This window comes from Adiantum capillus-veneris, chromosome 3, assembly GCF_014529385.1.
Source record: "Adiantum capillus-veneris isolate H3 chromosome 3, ASM1452938v2, whole genome shotgun sequence".
Lineage (NCBI taxonomy): Eukaryota > Viridiplantae > Streptophyta > Polypodiopsida > Polypodiales > Pteridaceae > Adiantum > Adiantum capillus-veneris.
The window spans coordinates 153,316,003-153,341,352 of NC_140933.1; positions in this window are offsets into that span (position 1 = coordinate 153,316,003).

The window sequence follows — 25,350 nt, forward strand, 5'->3', positions numbered from 1 at the left end:
GAGCTGCCTATGGTGCCTATGGTGGCTTTGACAGTGGAGATAGAGAAAGAGGGGAGGAGTGAGAGGTAGAGAGGTAGAGAGGATAGTGGAGCTGTGGGCTATGGAGTGTGGGACTATAGAGGGTTGATGGAGGTGTGAGAGAAGGGGGATCTATGGAGAGAGAAAGAGAGTGGTGGAAAGCTTTTGGCTATGGCTGCCTTGACTGTAGAGAGAGAATGGGAGGAGGGAGAAGAGGGAGAGGGTGGGAGAGAAAAGTAATGAGGGAGAGAGAGAAAAGTGGATTTTGGGGTGCGCGTTTTTTTTAGGGGGTCCCTCCCTCTTTTATGACACCTCTCTCCTCCTAGTAACCCCCCCCCCCCCCCCCCCCCCCCCCCCCCCCCCCCCCCCCCCCCCCCCTAGCCTACCTCCCACCTCTCTCTAAGAACCAAGCATTGAAGAGGGAGACAATTAGGCTGCACCCCTACCATTCCTCCCCCTCTAGGTGATATCCCAAGAGCCTTCTCATTGGTTCTCCCTTAAGCCTTTACTAATCAAAAAGGCCCAAGGAGAGTCCATATTTTTCCTAATGTCCATTTCCGCACTTCAATAGCAATCTTGGATTGTCGCACATGCTCCATTGTGAGCTTACGAGAAAATGTTGTTCGAAAAAATCAGTTAAACGTCTCCTCCAAATAATTGGATTGCACCATTCCAGCACCATGTCGAGTATTTTTTAAGTACACTCCCCTTGCTCGATAATGGGACTTCTCCATGCCTTGAGTGCTAATAATTTCAAGTGATCCATACTTGTGCATAAAAAATGCACCATGCGCAAACAAGATATGTTGTTCACATGAGTAAACGATCCACATTATTTGATGAAAACAATCCCTTGTAATAAATTCACCATGTAACATGGCTTACCATGTAATGTGTGATGTTATTTTCACCCCAAGAAAGAGTGAAGACCTTGGTAAAATCCGCCAAGGCTTCTTGAAATGATTGGCATTGTTCTTTTGTTGTGTTGTTAAGGTCCATAAGCTTGACCATTTTATCAAAATGTGCCCAAACTTGCTTGCGCTTGTTTGCAAGCTCGCCATTTGAATCATTGTCAGTAGTATCTTTGCATAAGTCCTTCCAAATCTCCCAAAGGTTACCTGCCTGCTGGTTGGAGTTGTTTTGAGCAGCATATCGACTTGGCTTTCCTTGGGAAACTTTCTTCAAAAAGTGTCTGGCTTTTTGTCCACTCATTGACACTTGTTGAGAAATTTCATGGGCCTCCCCTGTGTTCTTTGCAGCAACGATAGACACATTTCCACACTGATAACCAATGGAATTCAAGAGTAACTCCACTTTTTTGATCGCTTCCTGGGACTTTTCCAATGGCTTCATTGTGAAAGCATAGTCAATGTGGAGCTTCAATAGCCTATCAAAAATGCGCATGAATGCGTATAATGTACAAAAATGTACATTCGATAGAGGAATTGGAAAGATTGGATTCCAAGCGTGGTCCTTTTGATCACGGTCTGGGGCATTGAGCAAGGGACATCTCAGAATAGACGCTTCCCATTCTCTACCTTCATCTCCGACATCACGAAAATCCAACCCTTATTCTCCATGCCCTTGCCATGGAAGCATGGAACCGACCTTTGCAGTGCTCTTGTGTGATTTTTGTCCATTATGTTTGTACCTAGCAAGTGCAAAATGGACAAGGCATGAGAGAAGAAGCCCCTTGTTTGCAGCCAAGCAAACACTTTATGGTCTTCAAGTCCCCACCTAAGTGCCACTCCACATCATAGCTACCAAAACCCTCAACCTCCAGCTTCTGACCTGCAATTTGAGAGTGTATTACTTCTGTGATCCATGGAGTTCTCTCAAAAATCCATGAAAGTACTCCATTGGTCTCTTTGGGCACCTAAATAGCACCCAACCACCAAATGTCTTTCTCTGATTGCACGCTAGAAGACGGGGTGGGAGATGGCTCGACTGAATCCCTCTGCTTGGTTTGCAAAAGGGCCTCGTTCATTAGAGTGCCACTTAGCCTCTCTAACCTTCGACCTTTCACTATTTGACACTCATCGAGTTTCAACACAAAAGCGACCTTTGTGCCAAGCACTACAAAATAAATAGTGCCAAGACCTTAAACTTCAAAGTCTATGATAAGAACAAAACCAAAAGTAAAAAGTATAGTGTGTCACCTTCTTCAGGTAACTCGTAAAATCTACGCATGGCTTATTGAAGTCTTCTAAGGTACACAAAAATATTGTTACACATTGTGTAAGGGAAGCCCTTCTCCAAAGGTCTTATGGATTGTTTATTACCTTTTTCCCTTGTCTTTGTTGCACACGAAGCATAAAGGAAAGTTGGCATTGTGTCCTCAATGTATAGGTATGTCCCAATGCGAGAGAACACATCTTTGTTTGTGGCCTTCTTTGCGAGGTTGACCTTGTGAGAAACGGGAAATAGGTTTTCCACAATGCCATGCTCTTTGAGGGCATCCTTTAGGAGTTGGAAAATAACCTGATAGGCTTTGGTGATAATTCCAACCTCATCACAAACTTGTTGCATGTCATCATCACTAATCACATTTCTCAATTTGTACATAAGGTCCTTGGTGACTGCATCCTTAATGTGCTTACCTCCAGGTGATTGTAAGATAGAAATCACATCTTGGGTATTGAGATAACTAGAGAGAAGGTTTAACTCGATCATCTTGGCTTGTTCCACCGCATGCCTCCTGGATTAATTTTCTAGCAACCAATAAAAATAAATGTTAGAAAATAGTGTGAAGTAAGAATGCATCATGCAAGTAAAGACCAGATCACCTTCTGGCTCTCACTCGCCGTTTGCATGCTCCTCCCAAATGTGCAAGAGTTTCAATGGATGAATACGTGTGTTTGCGTTCCCTTGCACCAAGGGGTGTTTATTTCAAGTATGTGATGGTGTTGGCAAGCTTCTTAATGTGGGATTCCTTTTCTTGCATTTGTTGTTGAAGAGTTTCAACCACCCTCTCTAAAAAGGCAACACTCTCTTGTAATGCCGTCGTCTTGAGGTGAAGAGCTTGACATTCGTGCATCCACATATGCAAAGAAGCACCTGCACCCATATACAACCACTTGCAATAGCCTAACAAGCCTGCTTCTCCCCTCCCAAGAAATTGAAGAAATATTGAAAGGCTATTAAAAGAGGGATGAAAATGGCTTATAGGATTGTAAGGGTATAAATGGTCGTCCACCCAAGCTTCTAATTTCATACATTTTTTGCAGGTTGCTGTAATATTATTTCAATATGCATGAACTTGGCTCGGATGATGATGGGAATTGATTCCGATGTTGAAATGATTGGACATACTCTACTGCAGCATATCATCAAACCAAAGGATTTGGTGGAGCTTTTAGATGATCCATCTAATGTTGGCAATGCTAATATTTTATGTCAGAAGTATCTCAGTGAGCTAAAGAGCATTGTGTCACCTCAGGAGATGATGGAGGTGTGTGACAGCGTAGTTTCAAGGCCTACGAATCTTTGTATAGATTTCTGACACTAGGTCATAGAGCAAAAGGTTTGTTTAGGTTGCTGCTGCCAATGCCTTATAGTGTTAGTGTTGCAAAAAGGTACACCAATAATGATGTTGCAAGCTTGTTGGGTGGATTTTAATATGTGGAGGATGCCCTACCATTAGAAGAGAACAAATCCTTTCGTTTTAACGAGTTCAATAATGTCTATGTTGACTTGTTGAAGCTCCAAGATTCAATGATCAAATTTTATGGGTTGACACAGAAAGAGTGTGATGGCAAAGTTATATTTGTGATGAAGCTTGATGAGTGGGTCAGATTGTCAAAGGTCAACGTCTTGAAAGGGTAAGCGTTACGCTTATGAACAGAGCCTTGGCAGGCGTTGATGTTGAGCTAAATACTAGCGAGAAGTGAAACACCTGTTTAGGTGTTCAGCCTGAAAATAATATTTGGTGGTTGGCAGCTTTTCATCTCCCACATGAGACACATGAGTCCCTCAAATGGTATTTTAATCACATTCCAATCATTGACGTTATTTGGCAACAACAAGAAGGACAACAATTGCAGGTTTCAGGTCTAGGTACGTTCCAAGTGGAGTGGCATTTGGCAGGAGACTTGAAAATTCTCAAGTGTATGTTAGGATGAAAGCAAGGTGCAATGACCCTCTTTCCATGCATTTATTGATACCACAGCAAAGTCTCATTAGGAACTGAGGGCAAGGGTAAGGGTAAGGGTAAGGGTGGCAAAGCTGCAGTGGTCAACTCTGCAAAAGGTGTGGCCACTACACAAACAGTGGGAACAATGGGTAAAGCACTACAACAATGGTTTCAAGGTATCCTTGTTGTAACCAGAGTGTACCCCCTAATCGAAACATGGACGATCCAAATTGGGATCCTATTCTATCGATTCCTCTGATAAATGTGCATGTGTGCACTCTTCATGCCCATCTATGAATTCTTGACAAATTGCTTATGCTCCAGCTTAACTATGCTTGGAATATGGAGCCTGTAGAAAGAAGGAAAGAGTGTATCAGAGAACTCGAATCTATTCTATCAACTGTTGGTCTACATGGGGGTGCAATAGAGTTATCAAAGGACAAGAAGGCATCTAGAAGTACACAGGATCATCCTAATAAAAAATGTATGGGTGGTAGTAGAGCTAGGCATATTCTTTTAGACTATTCTTACTCCAAAATTCCCAATGAGTTTCAATTTTGGAAAAAGGTGTCTGACATTACCACCTACAGAGGTAACAAAGCAGCCCTAGGAATTAAGCGTGCTCGTGTGTGGCAGTCTGTAGATGATATTTTTTGTTTGCTTGAAAAGGCAAAGCTAACTTCTACTGAGATGTCCACCTTAAAGTTTGCAATCAATAGTTTCACATTGCAAATGGTGGATGCCTGGAGAGAGACGCACATAACACATTACATGGTGGGTTGAACACTTTGTCTTTGCAGTAAAAAAACATCAGTGTTTGAGCTAAAGTTTTATATTTTTGCAGCATATTCTTTTTGCTCATAGCTCATTTTTTCTTGATACATTTGGCTCATTGGGCATCTAGAGTAGCCAAGGAATGGAGCGCTCACACTTCAAGCAAAAGTAGTGTATTTTAAAAATATACGGCATGGAGGTAAGAGAAAAAAGAGCAACGCCCTACACGAAATGTTTAATTGGCTCTATAGAGCTTTAGCGGGGAGAGAAAGGAAGAAGACCAAAGTGCAAAGAAGCTTGAAATGCAGAATAGAGAAAGTGGATAGCGTGAGGCGATCACAATTATATCATGCTTCTAGTGCAAAAGATCAATTTCGATGATGGTTGGTGACAAGGCGATAAAATGACACGTGCTGGGTGGAAAACCAATAAATTTTTGACACCAGCCACTTCTATATTAAACATACATTGTAATACCACGTGATTTGTTGATGCCCCAATCAGTGGTTCCATGTAACAAGTTTCGACAATTTTGGAGTTTTTTTAAATTTTTAATGGTATTATTGAGTTTTTAAGTTTTTTTAAAAAAATTAGTACTATATAAGTTAAAACTCACAACTTTAAGGTCATTTCTTGTTTGCATATTCTAAAAGATCCACTCGAGCACAAACGCGTACACACTCATATCTTGCACCACATTGACGATCAAGACGAGCAGCCTGGCACTACGCACAACAATACCACCACAGCCACTGACACCATAGAAAATCCACAATCCAAATCCCATGCAGAATCTAGGGCTTCAAATCCACATCCCCAACCACAAGTGGATAACCTAACGCCCCAACCCGCTCTAGACACCCAAGAGTCTTCCCAACCATCAAATCCAGATGATTTTACCACCATGCAACATATTTTTGGAGATCTTGGCGATATAAACCATGCCACTCGCACACCTCGGCCAGATCCCCCACCAATTTCACCTCTTCACAGAGCCACATAAGAAACAAGAGAAACAGAAGAAGAATACCGAGGTCCACTTGAAAATCCAACGCCCTCGCTTGCTATCACAACAACTGGTGCTCAAGCCACCACAGAAACCACGCAGCGAAAGTTTCCACCACAAGTCAAGCAAAGAGTAATCAAGGTTATACCATGCGACCCGATTTCAAAAGCACGAGATGCAAAGAGGAGGAAAAGAATCAGGGAGATGAAAATAAAGAGGCAGCTAAGAAGGAAGCGCAGAGAGTACAAGAAGAGCAAAGAAGACAGACAGACCAAGAGAAATGGCAGAGAGCTGAGGTCGAGAGGGCTCATTTGGCAAATTTAAAAGCACGAGCAAAGGCAGAGAGAAAGGCGGCAGAGGATAGAGCTCAAGCCACCCAGCAAAGGCTGGGAGCTCAAGGCCTTCAAAATCCCTCAAAGAGTCAAGCAATGTGCAAAGGGAAAAAAATACAAGGTTACACCTGAAGAGAAACAAGCCCAAGAGGAGAGGAGGAAAAATTATAAAGATGATCCTCCTCAATGGGCCAGGCAGGCGGCTCCTCCACCACGACCAACAGCACAAGCGGAGATGGAAGCCAGGCATAGTTGCTCTACGTAAGATCAGAAAATATCAAAAGAGCAATGAGCCAATCATACCCAAAGTGGCCTTGACTCGAGTGGTGAGAGAGATGATGGATGAATATAGCGGCTCAGTTACAAGAATACAATGTGCAGCTCTACTGGCCCTACAGGATGCTGTTGAAGACATTTTGGTGCATCTTTTTCCGGATGGCATCTCTTGTATGGTGCATGCAAAGCGTGTAGCATTAAAAAATGTAGATTTAGTCTTAGCAATCAATTTAACGAATGAAGGATGCCTTTATCAGAAATACCTCCCATGTACTCTCTCTTGATGAGATTTGTAATCTTTTTCTATAATATCAAATGGCGAATTTCTACCATTCCGTGTAATTGTTCAACTTTATTTTGTACATTGTTTTTTATAAGTATTTGAATTGTTGGATATGTTAAATTTAATCTGACCACCATGACAATCGACTCGTCCGACGGTGTCCACATGCACAAAACCTTGAAAATTTAGCCATCGGGTGGCCGGGACACAAGTCTCAGTGATTCTTTTGCAAAATGGGGCAACAAGAGGGCCGTATAGGGTCCACCGGACCACATTATACATCGGCGATGCCAGGAGGCATTGGGCGGGGCAAAAAAAGCCCTTGTGCACCACGATGCACAGGGAGCAGATCTGGCACTAGGTCAGGTGGGGCAAAAAAGCCCCTGTGCACCATGGCGCACAGAGAGCTGTGCCAGATCTACTCCCTAGACGCTGTGGCGCACAGGGTCTTTTTTACCCCGCCCAACCCCGTCGGCGCCGTCGATGTATAATGTGGTCGGTCCAGTTGACCATGTACGGCCCTCCCGTCGCCCCGATTGCAAAAGAATCACCGAGACTTACCACCCGGTGGCTGGATGTTCCAGGTTCTGTGCATGTGGTGCAAAAATGAAATTTATTGGACAATATGAATCTTAAAAAAAACAAGTACTGAATGGTGACAGAAATCATTGACAAAAACAAGTATTCTTCATTGATTTGGATATTACATGATCATGGTCGATTAGTTTTTCTATGAATTACATCTGTGGATATGGGGCGAATGGCTGACTTGACGCCAAGGGATTTTACAATTTCCTCTGGGTTTGTCAACCCGTGACCTAAGCTCAAGGCATAGTGGGAGAGGACCAAGCCTGGGTGCTTACCTGTAAAGGCATACAATGTTGCCTCTCAATCCACCAATATACATTTGTGAGCATTCAGGGTGAGAGAATCTTCAATGAGTATGCCACTGAATGCTTTGCACTTTAGCAGCTACGCAAAACCATTCATGGAGAACTCTATGTGAGAAACTCTAAGAATCGATGGCCCCAGGTGGCTCAGGTAGTGCCAAAGCGAGCTCTCCCTATCCATGAAGACGTTGCGTGAACCTCCAGTACCCATTGCAAACTTATCAACATGGTATGCTATTCACAAAGCATTAGAGTTGAATTTAACACTTGTAGGAAGGAATAATAGACATTCTACCAGGTTAAGATTTGTTTACCTCAGTTTCTTTGTCCTTCTCTTCAAGATTTTTCCTTGTAAGTGTGGATGAATGCGCTTTCCGATACGCTTTCGTAGAAAGAGGCACATGGTTTGATTTCCACTAAGGTACTTGCTACTGTTTGCACCAATTGTTGCTCGTTTTCATTGGGGAGGAAAGAGAGGCTTGCTGGGAGATCTTGGTCTTCAAAGTCAATTTGAAAATTGACTTTCTCTTCCTTTCCACTGGGATCCTTCATGGCCGCATAGATAGCAAGAACTGCGAGCGACTCATCTTCTCTGAGTCCTAATGTTTTGGCAATGTCGTCAAGGAATAGAAAGTGACGATCATCCACTACCATTGCATGCAAAGTGAGAATTTGGAGGTTTGGGACCTCTTCCAGCACCTCATCTCCCTCTATCATTCGATCCTCCTCCTCAGTGAGCTGGGATCTTGCAAGAGGATGAGTGCCATAGATGCTTCGGTCTGCTCATCAATCTCTTTGATAAATTCATTTGATTCCTCTGCAATGGTCATAGGAGGTCTTTGGTTGACCTTTTCCTTTGATTTTCCCTTATCAATTCCCTCAAGCACAAGTAAGATAAGAACCATGTCCCATGAAATGAATTGGGTGCCTATGCACCCCATGCCCAAATCTATGAGACCATCTTCATCCTCTATCCTGTAGTTCCGTTCCGTAAGGCCTTTAATAAATCTCAACAAGCAAAACCAAAAGTTTTTGTCGGTCACATAGAGATGCTTCAAGAAATCGACTATCAACCACGCCGTGTCGGATCCTTCAAAGATTATGGAATATTCTTCTATGTGCTGCACCATGTAGTCAAGAAAGATATGAATGACTTTGCATGAAGATTGGCAGTGGCCTGCATGTCAATTGTCCCCTCCAACACACACTGAGTAGTTCATGTGCTCGATCTGCAAGTCCTACCTTTTCTAATTGTGTGAGAAGTGCATCAATAGACGTTTCCATGGGTTCGTTCGTGAAGAAGATGTGAAGAGAGCTTAGAGCTAGAGTTTTGTGAATGTGAGAAATGCAGTTTAAAAACTAGAGTCACTTATATATGCAAAGTCACTTTTTAAAAAGCACTTAAGGTCAAAATAACTTAAAACTTTAATTTTAAACAAAATCACGCGACAAAGCATTGAAAGACACCAACATTGAAAACATTTGTACTCCACATCAAATAAATTGCACGTTTCAATCGAAAACTTGAACAAGTTGAGAATAAACAAGTATGCATAAAAACGAGATTCAAAACACCGCATGTATTAATGTGGGAAAAATCCTTATCAGTTACAAGATTTTACAAAAATACATCGCAGAAACAGAACGTTCTCACGCAGAAAGTTTGGAGTGAAAAATCCTTTCATTGATTACAAAGAGATATTGCTTGGGCAAGGTATATTTGAGATTCAGGTACTTGCAAAGATGACTGAGATGCCAGTCATTGTTCACTGTAATGTGGTGCACTGCATCATTGTTGAGGTGTATTTGCAAGTCAACTGATTCTCTAGCAACAACCTCAGAGTCTAGTGCCTCCCATTCTCCCATCGTCAACTTCCATCTTCTATAGGGAAAGACCATCGACAAGCTTTGCTTTGCAATATGGTATCTGAACACCACAGATGTTAGCAACTACAGAGCACTTGATTCTATCTCCCTAGTGGTTGACCACCTTAGTTTCCCATCCAACTGCAAGAAATACGTTGATCGCACTTGCCCCTTTGCAAGTCCACATTGTTGGTGTCATGTGAACTCTCTGAAGTCAAAATATAAACACAAACACATGAAGAGACATAAACCATGTTACCGTGGCTTTGTGGGAACCATAGGTGCTACTTGCACATCCACCTCAATTTTACTTTTGGTTGTTGCAATCAAGGCACTATCTGGCTTAGGCCATTCCAAACTCTCCAAGGTTGGTGAGTGAACCAGAGATAGATTACCATATCCATTTCACCTAGGTGTGACATAAGTATGATTATTAAAAAGAAAAAATTCACTTGAGGCAATCTTGGAGGATTGATAGCCAGCATAGAGCAACTTGCCAAGCTCAGTGTGGATGGCCTAAAAAGTTCCTGTGAAGGACTCTATTGGCTCCCACTCTACAAAATCGGATGGAAAAACATATGTAAACATGAACAAGCAATGGAAATCTTATGATCATCAAAAGCAACACACAAGGCAAAAATACTATATAGATGACCAAAAAAGTTGAAAGAGCAGTAAAAATTACAATTTGTAGGAAACCTCGATGGAGCCACTATTGTCTCTAGCTTCAGTTGTGAAGCAGCATACACATGATGCACCTTCGCAAGCCTCTTTCCGTCTTGTGTTTGCTTGAACTCCATGATTCTTCCCTTCCAATGGTGTGCTCGAGAAGCCATGTGTCTCCTTGAGACCTTGTGTTCACCTCTTGAGTTGGGATGCATTGTCACCCACATCATCTGTTTTAACTCCATTGTCACCCAATATCCATTGTCGTCTTGTACATTGTTGCATGAAATAGAGTCATCAATGACACTTCTAGGTCTTCGAGTACCTGATAATGCCATGGTAAATAGTAGCACAACCTGCACACAAACACTTATGATTTTTATAAATGTATAAAGAGCAAGATTCTTGATGGTACACAAAGGTGAAAGATGCCACTTATTTCTATACTGCTCCACCTGCTTGTTGGATTAATACATAATGTTGCAAAGCTTGAGAGAGGAGTAAATCCTCTCTAGAGAGCTTAATGGAGAAGGAGCATGACCTATTGAGGAAAGAAAGAGGGATGATCTACTAGAAGGATATGCTACAAATCTTCAGCTTTACCTAGAGGTGTTTAGTGAATCCCATGGAGAAATGGTGAACTTCATCTTGAGGAGAATGAAGCTCTCAAGACTTCGTACAATAAGCTTGAGGAGGGAAAGGAGGTTTAAACTTCTCTTGCAGAGCTTTTGGGAGGGAAAACTGAAAGGAAGGAAAGAGAAGCAAGGTGAAGTGAAGAGAAGTGAGAGATGGTACAGTAGAGAGAGAGGGAGGGAGTGATCAACACGTTTTTGGAGGGACCCCCTTTTAGGAGAGAGGGGGGAGAAACTGGCAACCACTAGAGAGAGAAAGGAGTGGTTTTTCCACGACTATTTAGAGAAAAGTTTTTTGAATTTATAAGAGATTTTCTCTTTATATTTTATAAAAGAATACAAGGTTGACCACTTACTTTTAGGCCCTGCCATACCCACCATTTCAGTCCACATGGCATCCACCAATTTGCCCCTTCCATAATCTCCTTTCTAATCCCATGGCAAATAAATAGGCCTGTCATAATAACTAATATCTAATTCTCCTAAATGATTTTCTCCATGTTAAACTGATCATTTAATATGGGGAAGTACCGGGGGAGAAAAAGCTAGATTATTGGTTAAGCTGGCAGACCGGCCACAATAGGGATCCAAAGAAGGTAAAATAGGGATCCAAAGGGGGGGCCATCTGCAAAAGAGCAATGTGCAACAATGTGCTTAAAAGACCCTAGGTTTAGCCCATTAAGACTTCCAAAATGCTAAGGTTCCAAAATTCAAAGGTTGTGTCCAAAGGTCAAACATTAAGGAAAGTGGATGCTTTGTGTGTGTGCCAAAAGTCTTCATGCCTTTGTGCAGTTAACGAGGCTCACCGTCGAGAGCTATGGTCTTAATAGTGGATTCCTACGGGGCTTGCATACGGCTTAACCACTATTGAGCTATTAGAAGCTTGACATGAGTCGGTGTTGTTTTGGTGTTGAACGACCCTCTCTTCTATTCCTTGCAATTAATCATATTTGAGCCACGGGTACAGTAGCTTGAGTGCTTTTTCTAAAGGGGTAAAGAGGAGTAGCAACTAGGGCTTGAAGTGCCAAAGTAAACCTAAAAAGTTTACACCTAAAATTTGCTAGAATGGCTGACAATAGTAAAGAGAGTGAAATTAATGTTGATAACTTTGATTTTGCTAATGAGCAGCCTGCTAATGATGTCCATATGCTTGTTAACTACCTTGTTTCTAGGCTTCAACAAGCTATGGGCAATCCATCCCTCCAAAGTGAAGTGCAACGGCATCTTCGTGCTCATGGGATTCTCCAAGCTCCCCACCATGACAAGAGAGTACCTAGGAAGCCTCCTTGTGAGACTTCCAAAAGAGGCCTCTCTCCGATTCCGGAAGAAGAAGAGGATCCATACGAAGGGCTCAAAATTTTTCTTCTTGATGATGCATCTCCTTCCCAAAGGAGAATTCAAGAGCCTCCACCGAAGGAACAAGAAATAAGTGAGTCTCCTGCCACCTCGATGAAGATGGCTCCACGAAGATGGCGGGATAACTGCTCTCAATCACCTCCAAAACGGAGAAGACCATCACACACTTCTTCACACCATAATTCAAAGAGGGATGACAAAAACCAAGAGAAGAAAAAGGCGAGAAAGAGGACACCCTCTTCTCCATCTTCTTCATCCTCTTCCTCTTATGAAAGTGATGGTGCAGATAAAGAAGATCACGGCAAGAAAAAGGCGAGAAAGAGGTCACCCTCTTCTCCATCTTCCTCAAATTCTTCATCTTCTGAAGAAAGTGATAGTGCAACTTTTGAACCATCAAAAAGAAGAGGCCATAGGAAATCGTATGCCGCGTGGAAGAGGTCATCCAAGCTCAAGAAGTTCAATGAGGGAGGGAGGAGCATCTCTTTCCTTACCTACGATGGCACCTTTGGTGCTACGAACAAAGTCTTGTCCTTTATCCAAGATTTCGATGCGGGGTTTCGAGATGAGGGCTTCACGGAGTCCTCTATGCTATGCCATGTAGCTCTGCACTTTCAAAAGTCCGCCAAGCAATGGTGGTCTAGCCTATGGGCCAACTGTGAAGCACCACAAACATGGAAAGCTTTCAGAGCTTCCATTATAAAGGAGTTTTTGGCCACCGATGCCGACGACAAAGTACTCACCGAATGGTGAAGCTTGAAGCTCTCTCCCTACGAATCCATTCGCACATATGTAGACAATTTTTGGGACTTACAACTCAAATCCACTGTCTTCAAAAAGTTGGATTTTGGAGAGAAAAAGAAACAATGTTTTGCGGGCTTAAATGAAGCAATGGCGGAGTATGTCAACTCCCAAAGGCCACGCACCATCTCGACGGTTATACACCATACTATGGTGGCTTCTCAAATCAATTTCCAAATAGGGGCTAAGAGAAATTCTAAGCCCATGGAAAACAAGGGTTCCAATGAGCCTAAGTGGAAGGACAATGTCCAAAAGTCTCCTAAGGGCAATTCCAACAAAGCTAAGGAGAAGGAAGTTTACAAAGGCAAAAACAAACTCTCTCCTGAAGGGCTTGAGCGTTATCGGAAGGATAACCGCTGTTTCAAGTGCGGCGAGCAAGGGCATGCGTACCACGCTTGTCCCCAAAATAACACCCACCATGAGCCTCCTAGAGCTACCTTGGTTGAAATCCAAGAGGAGGAAACTCACCACAAAGGATTTCCTCTATGCCATTCTTGGGGAAAGGTAAGAGAACATGATTCTTTTATTCTCTTTGACCCTGGTTCTACTAACAAATTCATATCCACAGAGTTGGCCACCAAGCTAGGCATACAAGCTTATGAGGTGGGAGATGTCCTACTCGCAGACGGTGCTTTCAAGGGGCAAGAAGCTTCAGTCACTCCCTTAATCGGGAAATTGAGGCTCCATATCCAAAGCTATGTGGACAAAGAGGACTTCTTTATCTCTCCTTTCAAGCACAAGGATGTAATCCTAACGGCACCATGGTTTGATCGCATGGCTACCAATGTTAAATTCCCTGAAAGAAGAATCTACTTTAAGTTAAGGGAAAAAGATATGTACATAGATGCCAAGCAAATGGGTAACACCATACCCATTGTACATACACAAGTTTTCAATAAGTCAATAAAGAGCTCTATTTTCGTGTACATGATTTCTGTAACAGATTCTCAAAATGAACCTAATGTTTTAACAAAGGAAAATAAACACACTCACAAAGAATTAGAGTATCCAATTTTCTCAAGGGGTTTCAAGATGTCTTTATTGACAACATCCCTTGTGAGTTACCTCCTAAACGAGGCAATGATGACCATGCAATTGAACTTCTTCCAAGAATTTCACCGCCTAACAAACCTCCTTATAGAGTTCCTCAAGCTCAACAAGAGGAGATGATGCGGAAAGTGCATGAATTAGTTGAGAAGGGCATGGTTAGGCCTAGCTCATCTCCATTTTTCTCACCCGTGTTACTAGTGCAAAAGAAAGACGGCAAGTATCAAATGTGTGTCGACTATAGAGCACTAAATAGGGTCACTATCACCCGTTCCACGGGTAGAAGACCTATTTAATAAGCTACAAGGGTCCACCTACTTCAGTAGGATTGACCTAAAAAGTGGCTATCATCAAATAAGGATAGTTGATCAAGAAATTGTAAAGACCGCATTTTGCACTATGTTTCGTCTGTACAAATATATTGTCATGCCTTTTGGTTTGACCAATGCACCAGCCACATTCACTTGCTTGATGGAGAAGCTATTCAGGCCTCACCGAACCTTTACTGGAGTGTTCTTTGACGATATCATCATCTACTCTAATTCATTAGACGAACACAAGCAACACCTCCAGGTAATATTTCAAGTTTTAAGAGAGATTAAAGTTTATGTTAATCAAAAGAAAAGTGAATTTTTCTTACAAGAGATTCAGTATTTAGGTCACATTATCTCTCAAGATGGCATCCAAATGGATCCATCAAAATTAGAGGTAATAAAAGGATGGCCTAAACCAAGGAATCTTCATGAACTAAGAAGCTTTATAGGTATGTGTGCATACTTTAACATTTAATGGCCTAGTAACTTGTGTGTAGCGGAAAATAGCATGAACATAGTGAGCATTTCATTAGAATAGATTCCTAATGAGAATAACAAGAGTGCTTGGGTGGAGAGAGCAACAAAAATCATAACACCTAGTTAGATGGCATGAACAATACTTCAAAAGAGAGAGAAATTAAGCAATTGACAACAGTTGAGGACCAAATTTGCATGGAGCCAATCCCCCCTCCAAAAGGCTTTGTATTATGGTTTCTCCCATCAAGAGAGACATTTTACAATACAATTCTTTGTGTTCCTTCAATACTAGCTAGTGCAATGAAAATGGAAACTTCAAGCACTAAGCAAAACACTTATCAAACACAACATCAATTTCCTCACAGTCTCAGACCCAAGACCTCACACACCTTCGAAGATGGTGAGAGCTAGTGGGGTATGAGAGTAGATTGAGAGGAATAAGGAGAAGTCTTACGAGAAAGATGTACATCTCCTCACATATTAGCATAGCTTATCTTAGTAATTAGCATGGTAGAGGAAATGAGCATGCATTGAAGCTTGGATCTTGGTTGGATTTGCATCACAAAGCCAAGAGTTGTTGGTGTAGGCCTCCCTTCTCACAAGCTTGGAGTAGGTGATAGGCTTTCCATTAAAGCTTGAGTAGAGAGAGAGAGAGAGAGAGAGAGAGAGAGAGAGAGAGAGAGAGAGAGAGAGAGTCCTCTTACTCTACACATGATCTTGTGTGAGTGTGTGTGGATGATTTCCTTTGAAAAATCAGCCCCCTCTCTCTCTTGGTCGACCCCTCTTGCTATTTGCTCTGGCTAGCATCTCATTGGACCTCCCCAAGCTTAGCCAATAGGATTTCAGGAGCATAAGTGATAGCCTTATGACATGTGTACCCCTTTCCCCTTTTGTGAGAGCTTTAGGTAATTAATAAATGCAACTAAACTCTCATTGGACCCCTTTACCTCCTGGCCAATAGGAATCAGACAAGCCATTAGGTTGTTGAATGCTCATTGGACCCCTTAGGAGACTATCCAATAGTCTTCTAGAGAGCTTAACTCTTATTGGTTCTTTTTTTAAGTGTTTTCAAATTAATTAAACTAGATTTACTCTAGCCTATTCTCGTTGATCCACCTCCATGGCCATCCAATAGGATTTGAGTACACCTTGTGGGCATCTGGTCTAGGGAGCTGACATGTGTCCCTCATTTCTTTTGTGTAAAGGGAGATTGTGTGTGCATGTGCATGAGTTTCTCTCTCATCTCCTACAACTAGGGCTCGCCCCCTCCTATGTAGGGATGCATGAAGACTTTTGGCACACACACAAAGCATCCAATTTCCCTAATGTTTGACCTTTGGACACAACCTTTGAATTTTGAACCCTTAGCATTTTGGAAGTCTTAATGGGCTGAACCTTAGGGTCTTTTAAGCCCATTGTTGCACATTGCTCTTATGCAGATGGCCCCCCCTTTGGATCCCTATTTTCCCTCCTTTGGATCCCTATTGTGGCCAGTCTCCCAGCTTAACCAATATTCTAGCTTTTTCTCCCTTAGCACTTCCCCATATTAAATGATCAGTTTAACATGGAGAAAATCATTTAGGAGAATTAGATATTAGTTTTTATGACATTACCTCTCTCTTGAAATCATATTCTTCCTTGACTATGGGTAGAAGATAAAGCATATTCATTAGTCCTTTTTCTACTGGGTAGAGGATCCCTATGTTACCCTACGACATTTTTCTAGAATGGATGACTAGTCCATTTGGTGCTTGAGAGCCTAAGCTGCCGTAAGCATGTCTACATATTAGTCCTATCAATCTTCCATAGTAGAGTGACAAGCTCTACTTAGTGTTTGGGAGACGTCGTCTCCGCAAAATTGATCTAAGCATGCATACTATTTTATTTTTGTGCACAATAAATAAAAAGAGAGTCTTATAAGACAAGAACTTTGTTCATTTTTTAACATTTGTACATTTGTGTACTCTAGGGAAGCATTGTAAGCATTGACAAGGTTTAGGTTATCCTTTAATTGTATGCCTTGCATCCATCTAGCATCTTCAAAAGGATAATTCCTAAACTTAATAAGATATTGTCGGATAGTCTTACCGCCTCTTAGTACCTTGTCTTCATGTCGGAGAATGGACTCGGGCTGCAGCACCTCTTCTTGGTCCTCAATCTCCAGTGGGTCTTCAATAGTTGATTCTTGAGGTGGCTCTCCTTTGTAAGGCTTTCATAGGCTCACATGGAAATCATTGTGTATGAGCCAATGGTTGGGAAACTTGATTTGATAGGCCATCTCATTGATTGGCCTAATAATCTGGAAAAGGACCATAGTACCTTTTTGCTAACTTAGCATAGTACTTTTGGTGTTTCGTAAGATTCTTGCCCATTGTGTGCCTTAATTGAGCCTTGGGAAATTTGAGTAAGACCCAATCATTTTCTTTAAAGGCTTGGGCTCTTCTGTGCTTGTCAGCAGCAGCCTTTTGCCTTTGCTATGAGATAGAGATAGCATCCTTAATCTTTTGGAATTCTTGTAGGTCTTGGCTATACTCATCTGCCAGCGAAGATCTTCCCTTGTACCTTAAGTAGCAAGGGACTTTTTGATCTTCCCTCAATTACCTCGAAAGGTGCTTTTCCCGTGGAAGTATGTACAGTGTTATTGTAGGTATACTCCACTAAGGGTAATTACTTCTCCCATTGGGATCTTTGATCTACTTCCGTTACATAGGCTTTTAGTAGATCGAGAATTGTTAGGCTAGCTATTTCACTTTGGCCATCCGTTTGTGGGTGATAGACCAAAGAGATCGAAGTTTAGCCTTGCTCCTAAATTCTCAAAGAGACTCTTCCAAAAATTACTCGTCATTCTAAGATCTCTACCTGACACTATGGACATGGGCAAGCCATGGTACTTGAAGATTTGTGAAATGAAGAGGGTTGCCATTTGATGGGCTTTGATAGTCTTTTTAACATGTATAAAATGAGCTTGTTTGCTAAACCTGTCTACTATTGTCCATATTTTCATATTCCCATGGATCGACTTAGGCAATCCAAAGATAAAATCCATGGATATGCTCTCCCAGGTTGAATTAGGGATTGGCAAAGGTTGAAGCAATCCCGAATGCTTCCCTCTATCAAACTTCGTCTTTTGGCATAGCACACATTTAGAAACATACTCTTGTATGTTTGCTTTCATGGTAGGCCAATAGAAATATGTTTCAATCCCTTTTCGGGTAGACTGAATCCCTCTATGCCCTGCATAAGGAGGAGCATGAGATTCATACAATACTTTCTCACATAGTGAGCTAGTAACACATAGTCTATTGCCATAGAGAAGATAACCATCTTGTAAAGTAAATGGTTCCTCTTTCTTCCCTAGTGCAAGGGCTGAAATCACATCTCTAAAATCGGGATCAATAGCATACTCATCTATCATAGAAGATAGATCATTGTGAGTTGTTGGAAACCACATTCACTCTCGGCCATCTTGAGAATGCATCGGCTACTTGATTATGCTTGCCAAAAAAGTGAGCAATATGAAAATGAAATTGCAAAAGGAAATTTTCCCACCTCATTTGTTTGACGGAGATTTTGGTCTGCGTCATGAAGTACTTAAGACTTTGGTGACGGTTCGGAGAATGAAAGGAGTCCCCAAATAGTGCTTCCATGAGTCTAAGGCATGTAGAACTGCGAGGAGTTCCTTTTCATATATGCCTAGAGCTTGCTCAACAAGGTCGAGCCTTCGACTTTCATAGCCTATGGTGTGCCCTTCTTGGAGCAAAACAGCTCCAAGGCAATCACGACAAGCATCACATTGGACCTAAAATGGCTTGTAGAGATCCGGTAGTGTAAGCACAGGTTGAGAAATAAGCTTTTCAAAAGCATTGTTCTCCTTGGTAGACCATGTATACCTAACGTTTTTCTTTGTTAGGTCATGTAATGCTCCTGCTATTCGTGAGAACTTTTCTATGAAGCGTCTATAGTATGCACACATACCTATAAAGCTTCTTAGTTCATGAAGATTCCTTGGTTTAGGCCATCCTTTTATTACCTCTAATTTTGATGATCCATTTGGATGCCATCTTGAGAGATAATGTGACCTAAATACTGAATCTCTTGTAAGAAAAATTCACTGTTTTTTTTATTAACATAAAGTTTATTCTCTCTTAGAACTTGAAATATTACCTGGAGGTGTTGCTTGTGTTCGTCTAATGAATTAGAGTAGATGATGATATCGTCAAAGAACACTCCAGTAAAGGTTCGGTGAGGCCTGAATAGCTTCTCCATCAAGCAAGTGAATGTGGCTGGTGCATTGGTCAAACCAATAGGCATGACAATATATTTGTAAAGACGAAACATAGTGCAAAATGCGGTCTTTACAATTTCTTGATCAACTATCCTTATTTGATGATAGCCACTTTTTAGGTCAATCCTACTGAAGTAGGTGGACCCTTGTAGCTTATCAAATAGGTCTTCTACCCGTGGAACAGGAAACCTATTCTTGATAGTGATCCTATTTAGTGCTTTATAGTCGATACACATATATGTGTTGTCTTTCTTTTGCATTAGTAGCACAAGAGAACAAAATGGATATGAGCTAGGCCTAACCATGCCCTTCTCAACTAACTCATGCATTTGCTGCATAATCCCCTCTTGTTGAGCTCGAGAAACTCTATAAGGAGGTTTGTTAGGCGGTGAACTTCCTGGAAGAAGTTCAATTGCATGGTCATCATTGCCTCGTTTAGGAGGTAGCTCACAAGGGATGTCGTCAATAAAGACATCTTGTAACCCCTTGAGAAAATTGGAAAAGTCTAGTTTCTTTTGATTGTGTATATTTTCTTTTGCTAAAACATTAGGTTCATTTTGAGAGTCTTTAACAAAAATCATGTACACGAAAATAGAGCTCTTTTTTGACTTATTGAAAGCTTGTGTATGTACAATGGGTATGGTGTTACCCATTTGCTTGGCATCTATGTACATATCGTTTCCCTGAACCTAAAGGAGATTCTCCTTTTAGGGAATTTAACATTGGTAGCCATGCGATCAAACCATGGTGCCCCTAGGATTACATCCTCATGCTTGAGAGGAGAGATGAAGAAGTCCTCTTTGTCGACATAGATTTGGACATGGAGCCTCAATTTCTTGATTAAGGGAGTGATTGAAGCTTCTTGCCCCTAGAAAGGACCATCTGCTGGTAGGACATCTCCCATCTTGTAAGCTTGTATGCCTAGCTTGGTGGCCAACTCTATGGATATGAAATTGTGAGTAGAACCACGGTCAAAGAGAATAAAAGCATCATGTTCTCTTACCTTTCCCCAAGCATGGCATAGAGGAGATCCTTTGTGGTGAGTTTCCTCCTCTTGGATTTCGACCAAGGTAGCTCTAGGAGGCTCATTGCGGGTGTTCTTTTGGGCACAAGCGCGGTACACGCATGCCCTTGCTCGCCGCACTTGAAATAGTGGTTATCCTTGCGATAACGCTCAAGCTCTTTAGGAGAGAGTTTATTTTTTCCTTTATAAACTCCCCTCTCTTTAGCTTTGTTGGAATTGCCCTTAGGAGACTTTTGGACATTGTCCTTCCCCTTAAGCTCATTGGAACCCTTGTTTTCCGTGGGCTTAAAATTTCTTCTAGCCCCTGTTTGGAAATTGATTTGAGAAGCCACCATAGTATGGTGTATAACCACCAATATGGTACATGGCCTTGGGAGTTGACATACTCCATCATTTCTTCAGTTAAGCCTGCACAAAATTGTTGCTTTTGCTCTCCAAAATCCAACTTTTTGAAGACAGTGTCTTTGAGTTGTAGGTACCAAAACTTGTCTACATATTTGTGAATGGATTTATAGGGAAAGAGCTTCAAGCTTCTCCATTCGGTGAGTACTTTGTCTTTGGCATTGGTGGCCAAAAACTGCTTATAATGGAAGCTCTTAAAGCTTTCCATGTTTGTGGAGCTTCACCGTTGGCCCATAGGCTAGACCACCATTGCCTGGCGGACTTTTGAAAGTGCATAGCTACATGGCATAGCTTAGAGGACTCCATGAAGCACTAAAAGCTTAGAGGCCAAGACTTTTCTGTAGCACTAAAAGTGCCATTGTAGGTAAGGAAAGAGATGCTCTTCCCTCCCTCTTTGAATTTCTTGAGCTTGGATGACCTCTTCCAAGCGGCATAAGATTTCTTATGGCCTCTTCTTTTTTATGGTTCAAAGGTTGCACCATCAGTGATCACTGTCTTCAGATTGTGAAGAATTTGAGAAAGATGGAGAAGAGGGTGACCTCTTTCTTGCCTTGATCTTTGTTGTCTTCACCATCACTTTCATAAGAGAAAGAGGATGAAAAAGATGGAGAAGAGGGTGTCCTCTTTCTTGCCTTTTTCTTCTCTTGCTTTTTGTCATCTTTGTTTGAAGTATGGTGTGGAGAAGTATGCGATGGTCTTCTCCATTTTGGAGGTGATGGAGAGCGTCTAGCCCGCCGTCTTCGTGGAGTCATCTCCGCCGAGGTGGAAGGAGACTCACTTATTTCTCGTTCCTTTGGTGGAGGCTCTTGAATTCTCCTTTGAGAAGGAGATGTGTCATCAAGGAGCTAATTTTTGAGCCCTTCATATGGATCCTCTTCTTCTTCCCGAATCGGAGAGAGACCTCTTTTGGAAGTTTTGCATGGAGTCTTCCTAGGTGCTCTCTCGTCATGGTGGGAAGCTTGGAGAATCCTATGAGCACCAAGTTGCCGTTGCACTTTGAAGTCGCGGAGCTTAGATCGACTCACACACACACACACACACACACACACACACACACACACACACACACACACACACACACACACACACACACACACACACACACACACAGAGATACATAGACGGAGAGCTTACATAGTACGCAGAGAATTTGTTGAAGGGTTATCTCCCAAATCTTATTATTCACACAAGTATAAGTGAGTATATACAAAGAGTTAGTGATAAGCGAGCTAGGCGGGCGGGCGGCCATATCCGTATAAGAGGCCACTTGGGCTTTAATCCCAACAACCTCCCATTTAAAGTCCAATGTGGCACTTTAAGTAACTGTAAATCTATGAACATAAATGTAGAAAGATTTACATGGCTGCCACCTATCCAATGCCCAATAACTCAGGACAATGCACAAAGCCCTCTCTTGGAAGTCCCTTTGTGAGTAGATTAGCAAGATTGTCCTTGGTGTGGATCTTCATCAGTTGTATTTTCTTGTCTTCAAGTACTTCCCTAATGAAGTGATATTTCACATCAATATGCTTAGTCTTCGAATGGAACACTGGATTCTTTGCCAATTGTATAGCACTTTGACTATCACAATTAACTCTGGCATATCTACTTTGATTCCCAAGTCTGCTACCAATCTACCAAGCCAAATATCTTCTTTGCATGCCTCATTTGCTACAACATACTCATCTTTTGTAGTAGACTGCGTAATACAATCTTTGTAATCGAGATCGCCATGATATGGCACCTCCAGCCAATGTAAAGACATAGCCTGATGTAGATCTCCTCTTATCCAAGTCTCCTGCATAATCTAAGTCAGTGTATCCTCTGACACTCAAATCCTGACTACCATAGAATATGCACATACTCTTTGTCTGTTTTAAGTATCTCATGATACCTTTCACTGCCTCCCAATGTTTCTTGTCGGGATTTGACACATATCTGCTAACCACTCCCACTGCAAATGCAATATCCGGACGTGTAGCAATCATTGCATACATCAAACTCCCACATGCAGACGCATACGGCACCGTATCCATTTCAACCTTTTCCACCTTAAACTGTGGGACTGTGGGCAATCTTGGTTGCTTACTTTTACATATGACGACAATGGTGTCATCAATGCCTTTCCCCTGTCCATATGGAAACATTAATGCAACACCTTGTCAATATACTCTTCCTGAGATAAGTAAATCATCTTATTTGACCTATCTTGCTCGATACGCATACCCAGTATATGACTTGCCTCACCCATGTCTTTCATGTCAAAAACCTTTGCCATTTTTTACTTAAGGGCTGAAATCTCTGCCATTTGTCTACCAGCAAGTAACATGTCATCCACATACAAGATGAGGATTATCAAGCTACCATCCTTAGCTTGTCGAGTATACAGGCAATGATCTGTCTCACTTCTCTTGTATCCTTGAGAAAGCATAAATTGGTGAAACTTTCCATAGAGACTCTTTCTCAAACAACATACCAATTTCTCTTTTCCTTTCTCAACATACTCTTTTGGCTACTGCATATAAATCTCCTCATGCAAATCTCCATGAAGAAATGTTATTTTCACATCCATCTGATGTAAATGCAGATCATGTTTGGCAACCAAAGCAAGTACACTTCTCAATGTTGTCACCTTGAAAACTGGTGAAAAGACTTCATCAAAATCTATTCTGTGTTCTTGATTAAAACCCTTAGCAACCAACCATGCTTTGTATTTTGGCTGTCTATCATGAGGAGTAAGCTTATACCTGTAAACCCACTTACAAGGTAGAGCTTTCTTGACCTCTGGCATTTGAACCAAATCCCACGTTTGATTTTTATGCAGAGCCGTCATCTCTGATTGCATGGCCAAATGCCATCTTTTTGAGTCAACCACTTGTAATGCCTCCTTATAACAAGATGGTTCTCCGCAATCCGTGAGCATGACATAATTTAGAGGTGGAAGATAACGATCAGGTGGTTTGGAGACACGCTCAAAACGTCTCACCACAACTAATTCTGTCTCTCTAGCCACTATAGGTTGTTCTTCAGCCTGACCATGCTGTCTTGATGTGCTAGCACTAGGTCCATCTTTCCTGAAGATAACTCTTCTGATCTCCTCCGTCTTCTCTGGCTTAGAGTGAAACTTGGCTTCATTGAAATTCACATCATTGCTACGAATAACTTTTCTGGACTCAGGATCCCAAGCTGATGACCCATCTTGCCCGATTCTCCGTAGCCAAGAAATATACACTTCCTGCTCTTTGGTTCTAACTTATTCCTCAAATCCTTAGAAATATGGCTATAAGCTTCACAACCAAAGACTCTAAGATGCTTATACAAAGGTGCCTTGCCTTTCCATAGCATCTCGGCCACTTCACTCTTATCCAAAGCCCTACTAGGAGACCTGTTGATCCAATGGACTGTTGTAGCCACTGCTTCTGCCCAAAATCCATTAGGCAACTCAGCATTTGACAACATGCTTCTGACCTTCTCTTGTATAGTCCTATTCATACGTTCTACAACTCCATTTTGTGAAGGATTTCATGGTGCAGTAAGTTCCCGCTTTATCCCTTTTGCTTCATAAAAGTCTTGGAAAGCCTTGGAAATGTACTCTCCACCATTGTCATTTCTCAAGCACGTCAGCTTCTGACCACTCTGATTCTCCACAAGCTGCAAGAATGTCTTAAAGACCTTGAGCACCTCATCCTTGTGCTTCACAAAAGCAACCCATACTTTGCGAGAATAGTCATCTATGAATGTACAAAAGTACGTTGCTCCCCCTAGTGACAAACTAGGCATTGATCCGCATAGATCACTGTGCACAAGAGCTAACCGTTCGTCTCTACGATTCCTCTTTGATCTGTGTGGTTCCTGTGTTTGCTTACCATAAACACAATGCTCACAAAACTCGAAATCTTGAAATGAAAATCCACGCAAATAACCATAACGAGAAAGTATTTCCACTCCTCTTTTTGACATATGTCCCAGCCTACGATGCCACAGTGACACACTTGGCTGCTCAATCACATTAATTACATGATTTTTAACCTCTGAAACATGTAAAGTGTACAGATTTCCTAACTTGCTTCCATGTGCTACGATCATCGAACCTTTGGAGATCTTCCAAGCGATGTTCCCAAAAACTGTCACATAACCTGCATCATCCAACTTCCCTGTACTGATTAAGCTCTTTCGGATTGCTGGAACATGTCTAAAATTCTTGAGCCATTCTAAAACTTCAACTACACATCTCCCACTCCAAGTATGTCACAAACCTGCTCATTGCCAAGTCTGACATAATCTTTAGTAGCCGCATATGATGTAAACCACTCTTTGTGCGGAGAAACATGTAAAGATGCCCCTGAGTTGATAATCCAATCACTCTTAGCATGTCCATCCTCTGCAGTCAAGAAAATAGAATCAAAATTTCTTGTAAGGAAGATGTCACCAGTTTCTATACCAGAATCACTGTCTGAACCAGATCCTGTGACATTCACCTCTTCAATCTTCACTGAACTCTTCTTTTCATCTTGCTCAGAACTCTTTGTTTTTCCTTTTTCTTGTTTCCACTTCGTACAGTCTCTCTTCATGTGACCTTTTTGCCACAATGGTAGCATTCTTTGTCATCCTTTGACTTGAGTCATGAGAATTACTTCGGTTTTGTGCCTTCTTACCCTTCTTCTCTTTAGACTGTTGTCTCCCTCGAATGACCAAAGCACTATTGCTTTGCCTTTGTCAATGTTCTTCCTGCTCACTTCCTTTGTGAGCAAGCTGCCTTCTACATTGGCACT